Source organism: Dendronephthya gigantea, unplaced genomic scaffold (assembly GCF_004324835.1).
Source record: "Dendronephthya gigantea isolate DGI-Jeju-01 unplaced genomic scaffold, DenGig_1.0 000004F, whole genome shotgun sequence".
Classification (NCBI taxonomy): domain Eukaryota; kingdom Metazoa; phylum Cnidaria; class Anthozoa; order Malacalcyonacea; family Nephtheidae; genus Dendronephthya; species Dendronephthya gigantea.
In genome coordinates this window covers 1,057,402-1,067,120 of record NW_021163014.1, presented here as the reverse complement: position 1 = coordinate 1,067,120, position 9,719 = coordinate 1,057,402, and the positions used below count along the sequence as shown (strand labels likewise).

Here is a 9,719-nt window from a genome sequence, read left to right as displayed (position 1 = left end):
ATCTTATTTTAAATACTCTCCGTGCCGGTTTAGCATGGTAACTGCTAGCAGCTGAAGCTGAATGCATGCTATTAGACTTGAAACTATGAAAAAGGCCAAAGTAAAAAAGCGAAGCAATTTTAGTTCGCCATCTTGAAGAGATACAAAACACTCGTCGTTAATGGCCCATTATAGACTGGATCCTATTATCAACTTCATCGAATTTGCCGGAAAACCTCCGTTTTTGTCCCTTCTTCACGTAAACACGAAACCGGAATTTTCGACAAACTCCACTCTGGAGAGCGTTCTTGAAAACCTCCGTTCTCGGTTGCCGAAAACGCCGGTTACGGTGTGGAGGCAGGGCCAAAACGGATAAAAAACCTCCGCTTTTAAAATTATCAGATACGTGTAGACGGGGCCTAAAATATAATTAGCGGCCATGTTGAAACTTCATTCTTACCATAGCAACGGTTTTCATAGTTAATCCATCAACCAACCAGCTTCTCATCCCTGTCCTACTGTACAATATAATCAAAATTATTATTGATCTTTAGTCCACAATATTGCTGTTTAATTCTGTACAACAAACCTGATATTTTTACAAAACAGGGAGCCACCTTAATTTAAATTTACAAAATTGATTTAAAGTCCCTGAAATTAGTTTGAGTATTAGAACGAGATTTCTTTCTAAAGGAAATCAAATTTCCCAAATATATTCTCCGACATTCCAACAGTAAGAAATTGTCCATAAGTATGACGTCATTGCCGTTGTTATGTATGGTACAACTAATGGCGATTCAATATAGCCGACATTTTATATTTTACTCGGTTCACGCATTTTACAAGTTCGCTTACCGCTATTTTTTATTTTATAAGACGTTTTCTTGCAAGAAAATGCAAAATTTGAACAAGTTTAAAAAAATCTGTCGAAGCAAAAATTATTAAAAATTAAAAAACGTGATTGTTCGTCTCAAAATCAACCGCAAAATATTAAGAGGAAAAAATCATAGTTGGTCAGTGGTAACTACCATGGCAACTAGGAACGAGTGGTGTGAATCTTGCGCCAGAAAAAGCCAAACTCCGCCATATAATTCTAAATAGTTGGGAGAAATTCCTTCAGGAATTTAATATAGAGCTCAGTGGGTAAAGCCTTTACAACATAGATCTGATGTTGACATATGTCGTTGCCCGTCCGCAACAAAAAAGTTCAGTGCGGGTAGTGAATTTAGATAAATAAGATAATTATTCTAGAAAAGGACGAAATAATACAATTATTTTTTTATTAAATTAATCTCCGACGTAGGTGAACAGTAATATGTTTTTAGTTTATGATGGTATATTGTTGACTATTATTCTGGTGTAAAATGTTGTTATCCTAGCACAGTACCCTAACTCAAAAAGTCCGGTGTTTGTACTTAAAATATTTAATATAAAGTTAAAAAAATTTTTGAAATATTTATGCGCACCTTGATTGACAGGCATAAATTGCAATGATGAAAATAATGATTTTTTTTCTTCAGTTCTCTTAAACACATCACATGTCTGCAAAGTTAATATTTCTCACGGGAAAGATGCTTTTACCGATTGCTTTAACCTTACTTACAACTGTAATGACATGGAAAACTATATTTTTTCCTTTCTATAATTATTATATGCTTTATGCTTCTTATGAAACCGCCCTTGCAATTCTATTCAAATCGGTTATTATGCATTTTTCTTATAAAAATTTTTATTTCCGGTTACCATATTTTCATTATTAAATGTTTTATTAGCCTTAAACTCGCGAAGGTTTGTAATAGACAATTTGCTGAGAGTACAGTTAATTACCGCTTTTTAGCTAAAAACAATATTTTATATCTTATGAATGTAAAAAATTTTAAAACTATTACTGATAGGAATAATTTGATTCCGTAACACACCGTGTATAAGCTACTTTGAAAATGAATAGAAAATAAAATTGTTATTTTCTTATCCATGATTATGCATGACGACCTGGTGTAAATATTCAAACAATATAATTGGATAAGGTTGAACACGAGAATTATCAAGGCCGAGGTGAATAACACAAACCGATGCCTTGATAATGCTTCACTTCTAATTTTCATGTTGAATGCCATACTCCATTTTTTGAAGCTTATACTTTATTGATAGACAAACATATTGTTTTACAAGTAAAACAACCCCGTTGTGTTAAAACTACCCCATGCAACCGTTTTGATCTTGTATGAAGCTTCGTTCATCTCCCATGTTAGCACACCGTACCTGGCATCATACACACACAACTACCACCAGCCGCATCAGGGCAAAATTGACTAAAATTGAAGAACGATTATTATAGTAGACAGGGTGTAGGAAAATTGTAATACATGGTAAAATTAAAACATGTAAAGGTCAGTATTATTAATAACGTCGTTCGCCATCTTCTGCACAATTTTTTTTTATCTTAATTCCAGTTAATTCATTTTATTGGTAAAGTAAATTAATTTTTAAAAGGTGATACTACCAAGATTGACCTAATTAAATTCTATGGGTCATTTGTTGGTCCAATTTTTCTGACAGGGGGGGGATCTAGCATTTTTCGTACTATAGCCAAAATTATCGGAGGCAGTGGTGTAGCCAGCTAGTCTGACGATTTAGTCCTGCTATGCAAATTTCATGTTATTATAATTATTCATTCCTTTAAAAATTCATTGTTTTCACAGTCAATGAACACAATACTACAATCGACCTTATATGACCGAACGACGACCGGTGAATGCAAATAATTATATGCCAATACAACGGAATTAAACATATTACTCGACAACCGAAAGCTATTCGACATAATTTATTTGCTATTTGTAGCGTGAACTTCCTAACAAAGATCTGTATTGGGCTTCGCAGGAACTTCAAATCGTTACAATAAAATGCTGTTTTATTAAATCAAAATTGCAATTCCTATAAATGGAAGGATCGAGCAGCAGAATCCAACAGATTTTTAAAAACATCTGCGTCAAACATCCAGAAATTTCTAAATTTTCCTTGTTTACTGAAAAGGATATATTTCTTTCCTTTAAGTCAAATAAAGCAAACCAATAAGAAATCAGTAATAATTTTGGAAAAATTAAAATTGGGCGATTGAGTCAGACCCAAAGATGCAGCAAGCAAATGAGGAGCCAGTATTAGCCTTTAACCAGCCAATCGGAAGCGCTTAAGTTGTGCAGTTTAGTCAGACCCCGCAAAGATGAGTCAAACTCCTTCTAAGCCAATCAAATACTCAGAATCAGAAGCTAATGAGGCAAAAATCAAGCGCGGGCTATCGCTATTATGACTCATTTGCCAAGGGCTAAAAGTAGTGACTACCAACTGCATGAAGCTTTATAACCTAGACTGTTGACGTACCGCATAACGCTAATGTTGCCGCCATGGGAAAATTATTTCGACCTCGCGACTTGGTGCAATTTTTACCATTGTCGCATGACTCATCTGACAAACTCTACACCCGCCCTAACTTTACACATCCTATATTGCATGTAATCGCTTTGTACAATACCTGTGTGATCATGAATAATGAGTTAGCAGGAGCTTTTACGATTTGTTATCAATTTCTCACGTGCATGTGGGGTAAGGTATGTTAGGATTGTCAACAGAATTAAACAAATTATTAAGCAAAGGAGAGCATAAAACTTTTTTACTTCATTCACAATGACCGGATGCAGCATAATGACAAATACGCATTTCATTATGATGGTTTTTAGGAAAAGTTTATATACATATAATATATCTGTAGAGTCTCACTTTATAGTACAATAAAGGATTTTTCTTTGGGAAAAGTCAAACATTACACTTAATATTTTCATGCTTGAGTTACCAGATCACCACCTTCGAGAATATCGATTAAACGTTTTATGTGTAATACCATGAAATGCGCGTAATAAATATACTCACCATGTTGCTGGAGGTCGGCAAACAGGAATGCAATCCATCGAAGTACAACTAGTTTTTCCACTTTTTCTTATCTGTTGTTGAAAGAGATTTCTTTTTAACGACAGAAAAATTGAATCACTATCTAACACTGCGGTTTGGTCGCGGTCAAACCGATTGAAACCACAGACGACCGCAAGGGAAAAATACGGTTGCTGTTCGCTTCCGAACGGAATGTGATTAACAGCTGAGAACGAAAACACAATAATTATGTCAAAAACATCTTAAGAAATGTGTGTCATACCGAGTTAGGCCGAGGTTAAATTCGCGCTGCGTTTGGCGAATAAAATGCGTTAACATTTTCGAATAGATTCGCTCTATTATATATACCTGAGAATGTTCAGAATAATACTGAGAATAGGCTGTATGAGCAACCACTGTCAACAACAAAAGAGCACAAGCAAATTTCATTCTTTCCTGAACAAAACATAATGCATGAGCTATACATATATTGATAAAATATTATACATTTTTATAAATTATAGCTAGATAAATACCTGTAATAAACTGCACACGTTTTCACGAATTGTATTTCTGAGACTTTGTAGCCAAACTGGTGTAGCCAAATGAAGTTACTGCACATTAGTCTAAAATTTATATTCTCGCTATTAAACTCATTAATTCATTTGCAACAGAATAAAAACATGCATGATGTGACATTTCTAAGTCACAACAAGAGGTAAACCCGCTGTTGAAATGTACTCCGAAAAGTCGCAGCTGACACGAAGACAAACTTTCCATAGTTGTAAGCAGCATTCCTCGGAAATGGAGGCCAGGCGGCCAGCGTGGATAGCAGAATTCATATATAATAATTATGAAGAAACAAAGTTTGATTTGTTTGACAATGTTGATGAGTAATGTCACTACACACAAGCCGTTTTATCCGGCAAGAGATATTCGGTCATTCTATGCATGCACAATATGATTAAAACTATCGGAAAAAATGACTCATCATGCATTACTGATGACATTGCATGAAGGCATCTTCGTCAACAGTATCATTGAAGTGTCAATGAAACCAAGCAATTCAATCCGTTATTATTGATATGCTTTATTATTATTGATATGATACATTTCAAAAAACAGGACGCTTCTTTAAGCAGTTCGATCACAGCTTCGCAGAAGAAAAATCGCGTTGATACGCAATCAAAAGTGTATTGAGTATTGACATGTCGACACGCCTACCGTCTATCTTAAGAAAGTTCTTAGTATTATATCTTGCAATAAATAACAAGATCTGTCAGGTTTTGGTGTACTTTAATCTCGTTCATATTTTATTCTAACGCTATCACTCGACTGATCGATCCCCACTCGCAAAAACTCAGCTAGTTAGACACGCAGTTCAGTGAAATATTTCGAAGAAAGAACGAAATAATATCGAATGTTATAAATTCATTTCCGAAGTACAAGTGAAAACTGATACGTTTCTAGTGGCGGTATAATAGACAGTTATTCTGATCTAAAGAGTAAAGTATTCTTATATACCTAATATATTATTCTATCTCGAGCTAGGAATCAGGCTTTGTATTGAAATAAATTGATTATAAAATAATAAAAATTCTCGAACTATTTATGTACACGTTGATTGACAGGCATAAATTACAATGATGAAATGATAAATTCTCTTCAGTTCTATTTATTGTTATAATACATCACATATATGCAAAATAAATTTTTCTCCCGGGAAAGATGCTCTTATCGATTGCTGCATGATACCTGTAACCTCGCTCACAAGTCACAACTGTAATGAGATGCGTAAGTATATATTCCCTCTATATCCAATATTATACGTATAAACCGCCATTACAGATCTATTCAAATCCGTTTAATGCCATTCACACCGCCTTAACACCATTCTTTGATTCTAACTTGAAAAAATGTAGTACAGATGGTTGGACAACTTAAAGAAATTTTGAAACAAACAAATTTTGATTTTCGGTTGCTTGTGGCGGTTCTAATTAGAAAAAGCGACAATGTTGATGAGACATGTCACTGCATCACAAGCGGTTTTATCCGGCAAGAGATTCGGTCATTCTATGCACAATAAGATTAAAACTTTCGGACAATAAGACTCATCATTACTGGTGACAATGCATGAAGGCATCTTCGTCAACAGTATCATTGAACTGTCATTTTTCAGCGGTCGTATTCCTAATATGATGAAAAATTCCGCGAGAAAAATCGCGTTTGATACGCAATCGAAAGTGTAATTGACACGTCGACACGCCTTAATTCCATCTATCGCAAAAAGTTGTAAGTATAATGTCAATCAATCACAAGTTTTATTAGGTTTTGGTGAACTATAGTCCTGCTCATATTTTAGTCTAACGCTATCGATAGCGTTCACTCGATCCCAACTTGCAAAACTGCAGCACAGCTAGTTAGACAAGCAGTTCACTGTAGTATTGTGAGAGAGAACGAAATAATATAAAATATCATTAATTCATTTCCGACGTAAAAGTGCATAAACAGTAACACGTTGCTAGTGGCGGTATCTTGTAGATTGTTTTTGTAATGTAAAGTATTCTTACCTAGTACATCACATCTCGAGGAATCACGCTTTGTACTGAAATAAATTTATTGTAAACTCATAAAACTATTTATGTACACGTTGATTGACAAGCATAAATTACAATGATGAAATGATGTATTCTCTTCAGTTCTCTTTCGTATTATAATACATCACATCTGTGCAAAATCAATTTTTCTAACGGGAAAGATGCTCTTATCGATTGCTTATAGCTCTAAAATCGCTCACATGCAACTGTAATGACATGCGTAAATAAATTATATTTTCCGTCTACATCCGATATTATATACCTAAGAAACCGCCCTTTGCGACTGCACAACCTGATGGCGCCGCATTAATTGAGTATACATGTTGTAACTTCAACGGCGTGTCTCTAATATGATGACGGTGTACCTGACGTACCGACACACCTTACATCGACAGTACTTAGGAAGTTCTAAATGTTATGTCAATAAATCACAAGTCTTGTTCATATTTCGATCTAAAGATCACTCGATTCCTAGTTGCAAAACTTCAGTGCATGCAGACAGTTAAACAAGCAGTTTATTCAGAAGTATTAAAAAAAAGAACGAAATAATATCTAAGAGTCATTATTAAATTAATTTCGGCATGACGTACAGTCATGTCCAGAAATAACCAAATACTGCGGTTGCGGTTTGGCTGCGGTTAACTTGCGGCTCGGTCGCGGTCAACCGATAGAAACCGCAGACGACCTCCAGGAAGAAATACGATCGCGGTTGCTGTTCGCTTCCGAACGGAATGTTATGAACAGCTGCGAGAACGACAACACAATTGTCATGTCCAAAACATCTTAAGAAATGTCTGTCAGACTGAGCTAGGCCGAGGTTGAACCTCGGTTCAACCGCGATTTTTGGCAGTTTTTTCTGGACAGTACTGCATGTAAGTGAACAGTAATACGTCGCGGTATTATTGTTGAAAATTGGGCGGTGTTAATTCATTTTTACACAGTACATTGCTCTAATTCTGGGAATCTGGCGTTGTGTATATTGAAATGGGTTAATTATTATAGAATAATAAAATAATCGAATTCTTTATGTACACGATGATTGACAAGCATAAAATTAATCAATCATTAATCAATTAATCAATGATGAATTTATGTGTTCTATTCAGTTATCTTTATTATTATACTACATAACACCTCTGCAGAATCAATTTTTTTCACGGGAAAAAAGCTTATACTGATTGGTTATAGTTGGAACTTTGTCATCACATAGTCAAACTATGAGAAAATATATTTTACCTCTACATCCAATATTATATATACTTATAAAACCGTGAACGGTTTACTTATAGAACCTTACAGATATGTAAGGACATAATTATCTGTTCAAATCTGTTCATGGCCAGAAATGCAGGCTGTGAGCGGTGAGGTAAGTCGGCTCATCCGGTTTTCAGTTCGTTATTTAGATCAGTGTCGTTTTTATCAAAGCAACGTCTAAGAGCAATCAAAAATCACTCTACGAGATTGATGTATTTCATCCCGTTCCTGAACACATTTTACGCTTCTTTTTAAGCTTCTAAAATGTGATGTAAATAAAGCTAGAGTTTTTATGAAACAGCTCTGACGTAGACATTTGCCGATGCCTGCCAACAACGAGCAGAAATTGGAGCTGTAAGGTACCTAATATGCTCGGAGTATATAATTTGATTAATTTCTTAACACAATTTCATTCGCAAAAATATCGTTACTCGGGAATATCGCGGCTTCGTGGAAGGTGCCTTGTGTTTTTAGACTACAGCATGCAATCAAAAATTTACTTGACACGTCGGCACGCCTTCCGTGTATCGTAAAACGTTCTAAGTATTATATAATTATCAATAAATCACACGTTTTGTTACGTTTTGGTGAACTATAGTCCTATACTCATATGTTAGTCTAACGTTATCCCTTGATTCCCACTGGCAAAACTACAGGACAGCTAGTAAGACACGCAGTTTAGTGAAGTACTGTGAGAAAGAACGAAATAATATGAAATATTATCAATTCATTTCCGACGTATAACTGCATAAACATTAATACGTTTCTAGTGGCGGTATATTGTAGACTGTTATTGTGATCTAAAGTATTCTTATCTAATAAATTAGCTACTCTGTCTCGAGGAATCGGGCTTTGTATTGAAACAAAATTTATTATAAAGTAATAAAAATTTTCGAACTATATTTATGTACACGTTGATTGACAGGCATAAACTACGGTGATGAAATTATGTGTTCTATTCAATTCTCTTTATTATTATACATTTATACCACATCACACCTCTGCAGAATCAATTTTTCTCATGGTAAAAATGCTTATACTGATTGGTTATAGTTGTAACTTTGTCATCACATGGACAAACTATGTGAAAATATATTTTACCTCTACATCCAATATTATATATACTTATGAAACCGCCCCTACATATCGGTTCAAATCTGCATGTTGATGGCCAGAAATGCAGGCCGTTAGCGGTGAGGTATGTGGGCTCATGCGGTTTTCAGATCATTATTTAGATCAGTGACATTTGCCGATCAGTGACATTTGCCGATGCCTGCCAACAACGCAGAGAAACTGGAGCTGTAAGGTACCTAATATGCTCGGAGTATATAATTTGGATAATTTCTGAACACAATTTCATTCGTAAAAATATCGTTTTTCGGGAACATCGCGGCTTCGTAGAAGGTGCCTTGTGTTTTTAGACTACAGCAATAAAAAATGTACTTGAAACGTCGACACGCTTTCCGTCAATCGTTAAAAGTTCTAAGTATTATATCAATAAATCACAAGTTTTCTTAGGTTTTGGGGAACAATAGTCCTATACTCATATGTTAGTCTCACGCTATCACTCGATCCCCACTTCCAAAACTGCAGTACAGCTAGTTAGACACGCAGTTTAGGGAAGTACTGTGAGAAAGAACGAAATAATATCAAATATTTTAAATTCATTTGCGACGGAAAAGTGCATAAACTGTAATACGTTTCTAGTGGCGGTATATTGTAGACTGTTATTGTGATCTAAAGTATTCTTACCTAGTATACATTACTAGTATATATATATATATATATATATATATATATATATATGTATATAAAAAATATATATTATATTTATATATATATATACATAGATATATATATATATATATATAGATAGATATATATATATATATATATATATATATATATATATATATATATATATCTTTATACACACGTTTGCAAAAACGTTGGCCGCAGATAGAT

The 9,719-nt window shown here is 34.5% G+C and overlaps 1 long non-coding RNA gene across 1 annotated transcript; it reads right to left on the bottom strand.

Annotated features, from left to right (window-relative positions):
- Positions 1-2,102: 2,102 nt before the first annotated feature.
- Positions 2,103-4,545, bottom strand: LOC114515657. The gene is made up of 4 exons (XR_003686217.1): positions 4,440-4,545; positions 4,273-4,359; positions 3,907-3,977; positions 2,103-2,291 (listed from the first exon to the last, which is right to left on the bottom strand). It is a non-coding gene; the product is annotated as an uncharacterized LOC114515657 (long non-coding RNA).
- Positions 4,546-9,719: the final 5,174 nt, after the last annotated feature.